The sequence below is a fragment of the Salarias fasciatus genome, chromosome 7, assembly GCF_902148845.1.
Source record: "Salarias fasciatus chromosome 7, fSalaFa1.1, whole genome shotgun sequence".
Taxonomy (NCBI): Eukaryota; Metazoa; Chordata; class Actinopteri; order Blenniiformes; family Blenniidae; genus Salarias; species Salarias fasciatus.
This window is the reverse complement of record NC_043751.1, coordinates 14,330,893-14,345,506: the sequence shown is the minus strand read 5'-3', so window position 1 is coordinate 14,345,506 and position 14,614 is coordinate 14,330,893.

Sequence of the window (14,614 nt, the reverse complement as noted above, 5' to 3'; positions counted from 1 at the left end):
AGTCCACATTTCTTTCCTGAATATGTCATAAAAGGCTGACAAGGCCTGTCATATTTCAAAGGCTTATCCAAATCCAACCTTCTCTTGCCATATTTTTTGGAGGACACAGTTGTTGTTATTCTGCGCAGCCTTCGCCGCCCCACAGTCTGCTGCTGCTATATAGAACTGAATTCTGTAATAATCAGGCTGAACAACATGAGTGAGTTCCTTCAACATTAACATCCCCGGAAGAGATAAAAAGAACGTTGTCACTGCTTATATTCATGTTGGAAAGAATTAGAGAATTAGAGAGAATTAACCTGAAATGCATGCGTTTGGACTATGGGAAGAAACCTGTGCATGTTCACAGAGCGTCTGAGAGTGAAAAATTGATTTACCTTTATTAGAATCTCATTTTTCATTCCACCAGCAGGTTCAACTCACAAAAGTAAAAACAGAAGCAATAATTAATGTTGACCTTATTCCTTACAACTGAAAGGTTTCATTTCTATTTTCGCTGCTATAGGACTGCTGTGGTAAATTATTGTACAGTATCATCAGTACAGATGCAACCCCAAGTTCAAGATGTTTTAAGTTTTCATCTCCAAACGGTCTTGTTTTTCGTTGTTTTCCTTGCAATGTATTTTTAACTCTGTGCGTTGATCTTCAACTTAAGAGAAAAGCCTTTTAGAAAAAGATCATTCATCCATCCCTGTGTTTGTGTTTGAGCTGGAAATATCAAAAAAAAAAAAAAATAAATAAATAAATTACAAGGGACCCTGGAAGTAGATCTTATGACCACAAGCCAACTGTCAACATTTTTTTTTGTTGTCTTTCTTTCTGTTTTTGGTCTCACAATTGCATCTTTTGGAGCAAGACTAAAACAAAACCGACACGCTGGCAAACAGAATAAGGAGTATTTTCATCTCGTGAATTTCTGTCACAAAGTTTTACCAGCTGAAGACCTCTCAAATGGATGTGACATTGCAGAATTTCTGAGAAATAAAACAGGGCAATGCTTACTTCTGCAAATACAAGTTTGCTTTTATTGTTCTTCTCGAAATATTTTGCTTTACTGCTTGAAGCTAAGCGAGGGGATACAACCTGGCCAAATCAAGGTTTATTTCAGAAAGGATAATGTTAGGCTCTGTCTGAAAATATGAATTCCAGAGGATGACAAGTCACTGATCTTTTTCTCTTTGTTTGCTTCTCAGGAGTTGAAGAAACAACTTTGGTCTGACTGCATCAGATCTTTTCAAACTTGAAGAAGCTCAAGTTCAACAGCTATTTTAACTGCTGCCTTCCACAGTAACAAAGAACGCCAGAACTGGTGGAAGTACTGCCAAACAAACCCCCTCAGGTTGTTCAGACGGGAGAAAAATACCAGCAAACAGATCACCATCTGACAGGGCTTTTATAATGGAACAGGACAGAGTGTAGGGACAGCACACGCGTCCTGTCTGCCAGCCAGCTATGTTCCTTCATTTTGCATAAAATTCAATTCCAAGCAAATAATCTGTTTAAGCCCTAATAAACAAACATTAACAAATTACTGGAGACGATTGTCCTCTGTTCATTACTTTGGTGGTGAGGAATCCTTAGTGTTTGCTGTGTCTTCTTCCTGTATGAATGCACTCTATTAAAAAGGTAATTTTACACTACAACTACTGCAGCATGTACAAAATATGTCATATTTTCAAATGATAACATTGTATTGAATTTATAAATAAAACAATGGCAAAGTTCAAGTTATCTAGTGCCTAATGTGGCTAAATCTAAATTAAATTGAAGATTACTTGAATGGATAAGTATTTTGTATACACGTGTTTCTTTGAAATCACTTGTCATCTGAATCTCTGACTGCTTGAGTGATGAGATTGTGTTATGAGCAGGGAGGGTTTTCACAAAAAACACAGAGGCAGTGAAGGAAAGAGTTCGGGGTAAACCGGTGGCAAGTAGTAATTAAATGGCTCCTCAGCTTCACATTACTGCTGAAAAGGGCTGACAGAAGAAAGTCAAAGAAAAGAACAAAATGGAGACAAATGATCAGTAAACAGGGCCCACACACTTGAAAGATGCTTGCATAACCCCCCGAGATGTTGCCGACAAAGGACTTAAAGCTGCCTCTTTCCACCGCACATCAAAAACTGACACTGTAGGAGGAAGTTTTGATGGTTTCATTGTCTCTTCTTTTGGTCATATGCAGCCAGATAGATAAACAGACATATGCTCAAATACACCGATCCACAATGATTCACTCATACAGAGCAGGCAGAGTGATCGTATGGGTACGAGGAGGTAAAGCTGTTAAACTTAAAGTTAGTTTCAGTCAACTGAAGTCTGCCTTCCCACATCACCAACGATTTCTAACACTGCAATTGTTAGTGGTGACTTATTCCAATTAATGTGGCCATTACTAAATTAGATCAATGCCCAAACACCAAATAAGGCTTGACTAATTAGTCATAACACATTTTGTGCTTAACTCCTTTCCATTGCAACATCCATAATGTAAAGTCAATACATTTTATGCCCTGGAGCATAAAATTGCAAGGATGATGCTTGTACTGTAAATTGATCCATTATGAATCATAAATATAAATCAGTTTTATGTGAAATACACAGTGAGCTCGCAAGCAGCAGCGTTGGGGTCCACTTGAGGTTAAACTGCGGGTATACTGGTCCAAAGCTCTTTCATGAGGGATATATCGAAATCTGCTTACGGGGTTTATCATATAAATCACAATATCACCTTTTTTTCCCCCAAATTTAAAAATAAATCACTTATGTGGTTCAATAAAGACTTGTAATGGGAGTCCTTTGGCATCGTTACTGTTTGTGCTGCTTGATTGACGTGGTGAATCAAGATATTGATTTAAAATCATGAGTTAATTATACAGACTAATTACATCACTTTTGACTGAAATGAATTGATTTATCTAGAGCTAAATCAGATCACATTCTCTGGAGAGCAGAAAAAAAATCATGTATCATTTCAGTAAACAAAAAAAAAATGGAAAGATTAGTGAAAGATGTGCAGAGATAAAATGTGAATCTTGGAATAACAAGAGCACACCAACACCAACACCCCCACATTAATTTAGTACCTGCTGTAACCTGTTGTTTGGCGGCAGGCAGACTGCAGTCTGTCTGCAGTCTCCCGAAGCCCGGGCGCCTCCATCTGGGATCTTGGAGTTTGGCTGATGGTATTGCAGCGACTTTGACAGCAGAGCATGGGAAGCCGTCATCTGAGGCCTTCTCACAGATCTCTCACTCAGCTTTATGGATGGGCCTGCGTTCAGAAAGCCACGGTGCGGTCGTCCTGGCTCTGGAGTAAATGCAGCGCAGTGCTTACAGGCCACAGTGCAGCACTGACCATATGGCTGACGTTCCTTTGGACTCCTGCAAGGCCAGAGAGAGAGGTTTTGTGTAATCATTAAAATGAATATATATAAATAAGAGGAAAAGTTGCCAGCATGATGCTACATGTGGGTCCACCATGAAAATGTCAATTAAATTGTGCTGAGCTACCAAAAACTCCAACTGAGAAACATCCAATCATCCCTCTTAATCCTGAGCAGGGTTGCGTTTGTCTGGATCCAGTCCCGGCTAACGATGAGCTATAACCCTGGACAGACCCCAGTTCATCACAGAGCAAACACACAGACAAAATCAGCCACACCGAAGGGCAATATAGGCTCATCAATTAATCTCACATACACGTTTTTGGACTTTGGGAGGAAATTAAAGCACCCAGAGGAAGCTTACACACACATGGAGATTGCTTTAGTTTAAGTGTTTACTTTTTTTTCTCTCTCTTTTGTTCAAAATATAGATTCAATATCTTATGTCAATCTCAATTCAGGTTCATATACCCACGCCCACAGCCTGATGGGAATGGCTCCCGCAGCCTGGTACATTTAGTTTCATAAAGCAATATAGAAGACGGATGAATTGGTAATTCTATTGTATTAAAACTGAAAGCAAGTGTGGAGAATACTAAATCAATATGTCAATGCGAAATCACAGCGAAGCACTGCTAAAGGATCCCTGGTGATGTTTAAAGAAAGGCAACAATTAAGAGCATGACGGCAATTTCCTATGTGACATAATTCATAACAACCTGTTTGCAGCTTATTAGGAATCCCACAGCAAAGCTGCTTGGCTGAGCTGAGGCTTCTTTTGAATTAAAATGAAAGAAGTTTAGGTCATTATAATAAAAAAGTGATGATTTAGGTCCTGAAGTACACATAAAATGAGGCTCTTGCTTGGCTTATAGTGTCCTGCAGTCATGTCCCATCATGCCATGTTCAGTAAAAAGCTCCAAAATGCTCAGGACCCCATGACCCCATGAGAGAATGACTTATACCAGCTGCTGGTTTCAGCTAAATGCTCTCATTTGTGCCTCCTTTATGTTCTCCTCTGCAGTCAAATATTCCAAACCGGCTTACTTTTTTCCAGGCTATGTTGTCTTAAGTTGCTGTTCCACTTCATTTCTCTCCCAAGCGTTTGCCACTACCAGCGATAAGTTCCCGAGACCAAATCCTTTTTAAATGCACAGATCAGGGAGAAGTGTGGAGATAGAGGCTACTGGTTTATTGCAGCCAAACTCGTCATGCTTGATACTGGGAAAAGCCCTTTGACAACATCCCTGCAAAAGCTACGATAACGTATCATGTTCGATCCTGTCACTGCTTGAACAGACAGATGCAGTGAAGTTTTTGTAAAAGTTTAACAAAGAATGAACTTTGGACATTTTGATTTCAATGGTATGCATATGCAAGCGTGTTGTTTGGATATTGCAATAATTTCATTCCAATCTGTGTGTGTGGGTGTGTGTGTGTGTGTGTGTGTGTGTGTGTGTGTGCTTTCACACACTCCATAGTGCGAAATGCAGGGATACTGGGTCATATCAGATGGGCAGACAGCTGAAGAAACCTGCTGCTAGATTAATACCTCTAGTTGGATGTATTTCTGAGCCCAAGGCAGCACTGTGAGTGACAGATCTAGCGTTCATTTGCCAGAGTGACAACTCATTCCATCTGCAAAGAATACAGATTATGTAATGAGCCATGCTTAATTATATTGATTGGCATTTGTCTAAGATATTTTTTTTGATTGTTCTATGTCAATATAAATTTCAATATATTTCTCAAATTGCAGCTTAAAAAAAACAACAAACAAATTATGACCAAGTGTCTTTTAAGTGCATAAACTTTCTTTATTCACTTGTATAGCTAATGTTCCAGCCATTTCACTCACAACCCAAGTGTGATTTCAGCCATGAACAACACTGGCAGCTACTTGAGGTTGAGTGTCTTGTAGACCGGGCAGGATTAAATCCCCCACTTCAGGTTTGTAACACAACCTGCTTTAGCAGACGAACCACAGCCTTTGATGCAGGCTGAAAAGAAGTAATTACAAAGTCGAGGTTCCACACAATGTTGTGCTATTGTTGCTTTCTTTTTTCTCTTTCACTTTGACGTCTTAGGATGCACTTCTCAAACAAATATACCACGTTTTGAGTCAGGTATGCATCTTTTGTAATTCACTGAATGCACAGAATCAGGACTCAAATTAATCTGACATAAATGTGTTTGATAAAAAAATAAGTTCAATAAGTTCCCTGAAAAAGCATAAAAGAATTCAACTAATTTACATTGAGCAGAACATTTTGGCTTCATTGTGCATTGTATCATGTAAAGTGGAGAAAAAATAATGGTATATTAAGAAAATATATCCAAGAAAAAACCCTGGCTTTGCTTTCAATCACACTAAATAAACACCTAATGCTTCACATGAAGCCCTGACACATATACACCATCTGCTGTGATTTCATAAAGGAGGTCTGTTTGTCTAAAGCAGAAAGGCTCCATGTGAAAGCGCTTTTTATTCTTTTGTGAAATCTGTGATTGAATTCTTGATCCTTGATGCTATTGTTCTGTACTCACTAAGTTTTTATCTGTTTCTCTTCCTGTGAACATGGTGTGTGCTGGAGCAATAGCATCTGCATAGACCTTTCATTTGGATGGCTGCAGCAGTGAAAGCAGTTGTGTGCTTTCATGATTTCACTACAGCTGAAGGCTACAAATAGATTTTTCTCCTCAATAATTTATTAACAACAAATACATAGTGCTCTGACAGGAAAGAGTGAATGTTGCTTAAATTCTACTTTAAATTTAAGTGTGACAGTCGTGTCTCCTGATCGGCATCATGTCAACACTGTTGAACAGGAACGCTTTTCCTGTTTCAATACGAAATATTTTTTCAAATGTAAGAAACCAGATCTTACTGCTCAGTATACCAGAGAAATACAATACAGGGAAGCCGTGGCTTTTATTTCTGTTTTTATTCACGAAACTGTAATAATATCAATCAGTTAACCTCTGGTGGAACTGAATCAGTCCATTCATTTAAATGCAAGTTACTTTGTGTGTGTGTGTGCACATTCTTGGCCGATGCTTCCGAATCGCCTCAAGTGTCTTATTTAGTTTACAATATTACAGAAACAGGCAGAAGGTACAGCTTACCCCATCCATCTTATTACCAATCTATAGCTTTCAACATTAATAGGCTTAACTCTGGGCTTAATCCATAATTTCATCTCTGCTTCCGAATACATGCAAATCCTGTTTTTGACTGTAAAAACAACTGGGGTGAATTAAGGATCCTGTAAACAGGGTTTTCTTTCTTTTCCCCCCGAGAGGTGTGTAGTAAAGTGAGCATGTTGCTGTGACATGCTGGAGTGCACACACTTCACACACTTCACTGTGCTCACTGTGGTTGTTTCACTTGACATCATTGGAAAAAAAAGACAAAGTCATAATGACCTTCAAGAAGCTATTTATTAAACACGCCAATGTAAATGCCTCCACAGATCTATTGTATTGTGCTGCTTGACTTCTTCAGAGTCACACATTGTTTCAAGATTTCCCCCTTGAGCTCATTGTGGTTGAGCCATTGGTGCACCGATGAAGAGATGTGAAGAAATATATTAATAATAAGTGAATGAGAAGAATCTATTCTGAGCCAGAGGCTCTCCAGGACTTTAATTTACATGAGTACTGTATTTTGTTTGTCCCTCTGAGTGTGATCGATGGCTCCCCAGATCCTGATGAAATGGATTGCATCAGTTAATTAGTTTTTGTTGGACAATGCCACAGTCTCACCTGTGAGATATCACCGCGTGCCTCCGTCATTCAACACAGGAGAAACATGAATTTATACTCCCACAAGTGCCTATCCAGACTCAGCTCCTGTATACACTGTATGGATTGAAAAATGCTCTCTAAAAGGTATTTCCAACAGTATATTACCTGAATAGCTGTAATCACCCTTCTCTCGGGGCCTGACCATATGGCCTTACTCATGATTGCCAGTTCAGTGTGGCAGAATCCCAACACACACTGTGTGATCATTTCCTTGATAAGCACGTATAATAAACAATCATTTCCACAATAATCACTAATGACACATCCACCTGTCATATCAACACATGTATTTTTGTAATGGGTGAAATACACTGCTCAAAAAAATAAAGGGAACACTGAAACAACACAGTGTAACTCCAAGTCAATAACCCTTCTGTGAAATCAGCCCGTCCACTTAGGAAGCGACACTGATTGTGAATCAATTTCACCTGCTGTTGTGCAAATGGAACAAACAACAGGTGGAAATGAGAGGCAATTAGCAAGCCATAAAGGAGTGGTTCTACAGGTGGTGGCCACTGACATTTCACCGTTGTCATCCTTTCTGTCTGATGTTCTGGTCACTTTTGCATGTTCAGAAGTTCATACTGCCTCTCAACCCAAGAGGTGGCATGAGGCGCGTCGACAGTCTACGGGAGTTGCTCAGGTAGTGGAGCTCATCCAGGATGATACATTAATGCAAGGTCTGGCAAGATAGTTTGCTGCGCCGGTCAATACAGTGTCCAGAGCATGGAGGAGGTACCAGGAGACAGTCTAGTATACCAGGGGATATGGAGGGGCCATAGGAGCAACAACCCCAATCGCTACAGGAAGAGCACTGCTGGAGCCTTTCAAAATGACCTCTGGCAGGCCAACAATATACATGTTTCTACTCATACTGTAAGAAACAGACTTCATGAGGGTGATATGAGGGCCCGACATCCACAAGTGGGGCTTATGGTTATAGTCTAACACCATTCAGGGCGACTAGCGATTGCCAGAGATCACCAAGATTGGCAGATCTGCCATTGGCACCCTATGCTCTTTACAGGTTCACACATTTCATATGTGACAGATGTGGCAGAGTCTGGAGACGCCATGAAGACTGTCCTGCCGGCAACAGCCTCCAGCATGACCGGTTTGGCGGTATAGGTCAGTAATGGTGTGGGGAGGCATTTCTTTGGAGGGCTGCACAGTCGTCCATGTGGTTCCCTGACTGCCATTTGGTCCATGGATGAGATCCTCAGACCCATCGTGAGACCATATGCTGGTGCAGCAGGCCCTGGGTTCCTAAACCTCATGTGGCTGAGGTGTTTCCAGTTCCTGCATGATGAAGACATTAATGCTGTGGACTGTCCTGCACGTTCCCCAGACCTGAATCCAATCGAGCACATCTGGGACATCATGTCTTGTTCCGTCCACCACAGACCATCCAGGAGTTGACTGATGCTTTAATCTAGGTCTGGAAGAAGATCACTCAGTAGAACATTAGTTACTGCATCAGAACCAGAGACGGGAGGAACTGCGCTAAAATAAAGTGCGTCATTATTTTAAAGGGACTTAAGGCAACTTTACAAAATTTACCTCAGTGCTGCCGCGATAGGCACTGTGGGTAACTGCAGCCACCAGCCAAGGCGGCACGGGAGTGCGCATAAACACTTTACAGACTGTCCGTCTTCACAGCACTGCACCAGGGATGCTAATGCTGTTTACTACGTCACAGTTTACTGCAAGACCACAGTGCATATTATATATAAACAAGCACCAGGTCAAGCGACGAAGTGAGTCCGTGTCCATGGCGGCCATGTTCTTCCTGTTCCAGAGCTGTTGGCAACGCCCATCCCCACGATTGTGCGGGAAATTCGGACGCCAAACTGCAACCAATTATGTGGCACACAGCTTGTATAAGGCAACAGGCAGATAAGCGGATTGGCCTGTTATTTTAGGTTTTTAATGCTTCATGGCCCATTGGCATTGAATAAACTGGAAATGCATGTGTAGTTTTTCACAAGTCTTGACTCAAGTCCCTTTAAGTAACAACTAATCAAACTAATGACTTTTTTCTTTCTTTGACATATCAAAATATTTTATTTTTTAACTGTAATGCAACTGTTACTCTTCCATTGTAATTAACTACTTTTAAGATATGATATTTTGTCCTCAATGCATTTCACTATGTAATGAACGCAGTTTTTCGAGTGGGATATTTAATTCGTTGCGATCTAGGATCTGTTATTTTAGTGTTCCCTTCATTTTTTTGAGCAGAGTCCTTTTTTTTCAGCCAGAATCTTTCTTTTTCATGATACTGATGCAAAAAAATTCAATATGATGCTCCATTAGACAAGTCCAATTTATCCATCCAATGTGAGAACTGAATAAAGTATTTGACCTCTCAATAAAACACAGTCCATTAACATTTAAAGCAATCATTTTATTAATTTCCATGAACTTGGTCAAACAAATGAACTGGGTCAACTTTAAAAAGAACTATTCTCCTGAAAATGTATTTGCAACTACAAGCACAATTTCTGGGAGTTTTCACACTTCCCACCATCGACTCAGGTAAAGTACCTTTTAAATGCTGTAATTCCTGAACTCCTTAACATTCGTTGGTGACTCTAACTTGTGTGTGACTGTCTGTCCTTGTGATGGACTGACAACTTGTACATTTTTCACCTTTCCTTCGCCCATTGAGTAGGATCGGTTCCATTGCCCCATGGTTTGAAGTTGGATGAAGCTGCATAGAGGATGGATAGATAGATAGTTGTCTTTAGACCATCCTGATTTTTAAATCTCAAGCATACAATTGCATGAGCCGTTCCAATTTCCATTGGATTTTTGTTATTAGTGTGATTATTGTGATTTCCATTGCTCACTTGCTGAAATAATTCCTGTTGCAGCTGCAGTAGAAAGGCCATCATGGACAATGCTGAGAATCCTCTGCACAGTATCCCAGTAGGACAAAGAAGCAGCTGCAGTGAGAGGCTCATCTCAATGCAGTGCAAGATGGGGAGGTTTATTCAGGAGGGCCTTTGTCTTCCGAGACCATCAGACAATATAACAACTGATGACGTGTTAGTGTACAGTCACCTGCTACCTGTGCTGACTCACCAACTTTTATAACATTTTAATGACTTATTTAGCTTCTAACTGAATCTCTGGTTTTTATTCCATCTTAACTACGTGATATATACAAACTAGCACATGAGGCGGAGGTCTTCTGAATCTCACTACTCAAAATGTTAAAGGACCAATGAACACCTACCTGCAAGCGGTGGCACCGTCTCGCCTTGTGATAAAGACAGAACGCCTAATAAGAGTATCCGAATAGAACTGGGAGCCTCAGTCTATAACCACTGAGAGTGTGTTGGTAATGATAACGCAGGTATTGGTGACACAGAATTAGTGAGACAATAGTGCCGGTTTCTCCATTCAAAGCTGTTCTATTTGCAAGCTCAAATTGGCAATCTGTTTTGCATACTAACTACTAAGTGTGTGATTTAAAAACAATGACCTCTTGGTTCTGACACCACAAATGAGTATCAATATGTACGGTACTAGGAGGTTCCACTAGGCTTTTAGACTAATTGCATGAAGATGATAATAGATTATCTCTTTAAAGCACTTGCTTATTTATCCCTCAGCATACTTGTGTTGGCTTCCACAGGCTTTCATAGATTTCTGATGGTCTCTGGTCGTGTTTCCTCACACTGCAAGCCAGTTTATTGCATGTGGCTGCTTTTATAGTCTCATTCCCCCCCCCCCCCCCCCCCCCCCCCCCCCCCCCCTGTTCTTGGTAGCTGTGAGGATCATTACTGCTTGCGTTTCAACGTGCGCTCATGAAATATATATTTTCAATCTCCAAATTGTCAAAGGCAGCATTTTTATCCCTGTTTTGATTGCATTTGACCTCTCCAAGCTATGTAGATTTTTTTTCTCCTGCAATATTCATGATTTACTTTATGTTTAAATATCTAGTAAACCTGAGAATATTGATAGCAAAAACATCCCTAATCAGTGTGCATTGCAGCAGTGGTCATTTGCCAAATGTACAAGTTTGCACATCCCAGTTGATGATCAGATGTGAGCTGTGTGTTTATTTTTCTGCGTGGGCCTATATGACCTGTTTTTTTCTTTTTCATCAGTATTTACATATTCACTGTTTATTATCTGCAGGAAATATGCAACATAGGAACTTTGTCTAAATATATTTTCCCTTTAGAGTGCAGTTATCACAGTTTTCAGCTCTCAAACTTACTTTAAACAATCCTCAACAAATGTTTATTGCAGGAATAATGCTGCTTTTGTTTTTAATCATCAGTGTCTGGATCGCAGTATACTGTATGATAAATTCAGTTTACTCATGATCCTCATTTTTAAAAATTATTATCCTTAATGGAGCCACAGCAAGAAATACATTAGTCTGAAGCGTGGCTGTTTACAGTTTGTGTGGGAAGACATTGTATTAATGAGCTTGGGCAGAAAATCTCTGTTGTGCTGCATTCAAATTGCTTCACTTTTCACAATGAAAAGAGAAAAAAGCAACTCTAAACTGTATTGAACGAGCTCGTCTATGAATGCAATCAGATTCAAACCAATTTCTCGTGTAAAAGCGGATGCATGTGGTGAAAGCCGTCAAATCACAATTAGATATAGGAATATGTAATTACGTCTGTTATAGCCACAAAGGGCAGAGTACATTTTCTAATTAAGCTGTGCATGTTAGATTATTGGGGAACATATCTTTTTATTTTTATGCCCTGAATTTGCATTGCTATCTAACTAATCTACTCACATATTGATGCTGGTTGTATTTTCATACCGATTCAAATCTTTAATGTTGCAAGGCTGGAGGTTTTTTTAAGAATTTGTGAGAGGGGAAAAACAACAACATTTAACTTATTTAGAATCCACACTTCTTGTCATTTTAAAGGGGCTGTATTATGCAAAATTCACTTTTTGTATGTTTTAACCTTGTTATATAGTTATGAACTCATCAAAAACACTGCCAAAGCGTTTTTTTTTTTTTTCCTTCGTGCCTTCGTGTTTGAGCTTTCTTTGTTTTTGTGCTGCTCAGACAGGCAGCCCCTCCCGTACCCGTGAAAACGGTCTGTTAGCCCATATTGATGTCACTATGAGAAGATGCATGTGTCGCGTGTCTTTGCGTGTAGAGAAGCTAAAGCTAAAGAGCTAAAGCTAACCCTTAGAGAAGCTAGCGCATGACATATTTGTTTTGAAGCGCTGATTGGCTGAAGTACGCTGTCAGTCAAAGTCCACAGGGGGAGAGGCGGGATTTTCAGTGAAACAGAACGTTTTCTCTTCCGGGTTTCAGAATTAGCCCCATAAAATCTTTTATTTCACACAAAATGACTTTTCCTTAGCGCCAAAAATAAACTATTACCATGTTAATGTCTATACTAGGGTTTGGACTAGCTAAAAAAGCATGATACAGCCCCTTTAAACATTTTACATGCACGGCAGATGTGACTACTTAGAGGGTAGTCTAGATTATTTGTTCATGACGGGTCATAGAATTCTCGATTTTCATCTGGCTGATGCTTTCATCCAATGTACATCTGAGAAATTATGTAAAACAACTTTTCTTCCTCAGAAGCAAGCTTGTTAAAAGGTCTTGCTTAAAGATCACAACCCAGAGATCTCATGACAGCTGCAAAGCTGTAACCTTTGACCTTCTGGTCTCCAGTTGCCTCAGTAACAACCCCATATTCAACATAGAATGGAAAACCTGGCCTCAAGCGAGTGCAACTATCAACAATAATACCACACACGGCAATGCATATGCATTTAAATATGATATGAAATATGAAATGACTTGCAAATTGTATGTGATTCAGCAGCGCGTCGGTGTGGTGCTTAAACTGATCAAGCAGATTTGTTACAGATGTTTCCAAGCTTCTGTGCTCATCATTCAACTTAGGATCCAGCAGTTTGATTCTGTTGCTTTTGCCCCCATGCGTCGTTTCATCTATATGTCGTGATCAGTGGGTACAATATAAATGTAAAGGATCGCTGATTGGGGAAGGATTCATCAAGGCTGACACACACTAGAGGATTCTTCACACATTCACCGTTTTAGAGCTCACACACTTGAAGACAGCAAAAGACAGATCTTCCTCTTCTGGTCTTCTAGTGTGTGGTGTTACTCTGTACTGGACTTTAGGCCACACACAGCGCCGTTTAGGTAACGGGAGCTTGCATTATGAGAAGCACTGGGAGAAGCTGAGGTGGAGCAAGCAACCAACAAAAACCATGCAGAGAGACACGTCTAAAAATCCAAACAGAGAAAAGAAAGCCTCACAATGAGCACAGAAATCACACAAACACAACCAGCACAGATGAACCGGTGAGCAAGACGCACACAGGAAAAGCCCGATATATGCCAAAGCCACCCAGTGGAGACAATCACACACTCAGGCGAAAGACATCAGGGCAGGGAACAGCAATCAGAGGCGAGGAGGGGAAGCCGAGAGACCGAGTCAGAATCTCAAAAGGACACAAGAAACTACATGTGAACCATGACAAATGTTCTGCGACTAAAAACAACCCCTGGAAAGTTCAGGAAACATAAAAGAGATGAGGCTGATTGGGAAAGCCATCTCCAATCTCAGAGGCATACTCTCTAAGCAGGATATTGTGCTCATAAAATCTAACTTTGAACTTCATCCTTCTTGGGGAAGGCTGTTGATACAGAGAGTTAAGTCCACACAAGAGAATATATGTGCATAAGTGAAATGGGAATAAAACCTATTTTGTGTATGGATAATAATGGGATCTGGTTTGATCTATCAAAAAATGAAAGGAGAGAAAAAAATGCTTGCCGATTACAAATAGCTCTTTCTCTCGTCATCTTATTAGCATATTGCTCTTACTCTGGGAAAATGCCAACAAGATGATGATCTGTTTGACTTGCTGGTTCAAAAATACCTCAGAACGCTCATATTTTTCCTCCGGTAGGCCTGACTCACAGTAACACTGTCATCTCTCAATAGCAGATGTCATTCATATGTCTGAATTTGCCACGAAAGCAACTCCGTTTCTTATTCCTCTCCTGGTTTGGAAGCACAGCCACAGTCTGAAAGAGGAGGTCTGGAAATAAACTGGGAAACTGCATGTTTAAGGCTGCTTCATTGACAGTGTTGCCATGGTGATCTTGTCTATAGAACAATTGATTTAAAAAAAAAAAGAATAATGAGCACATGATAAATGCATAGTAGATTTTTTTGTGCATCACACACTGAAATGCATTAATATGTAGCTAAACTTCAGTTTAATGATCATAATATTTTTCTTATTTTTACTTTTATCTGTCAGCATATTTTAACAGACGATAAAAACAGGATAACTTCATTTGGAGAATTGACAGAAGTTGATTTTTTAAATACAATTTTCTTTCCTTTCGCCACTTTAAAGCTTCTTAACTGTGAGCT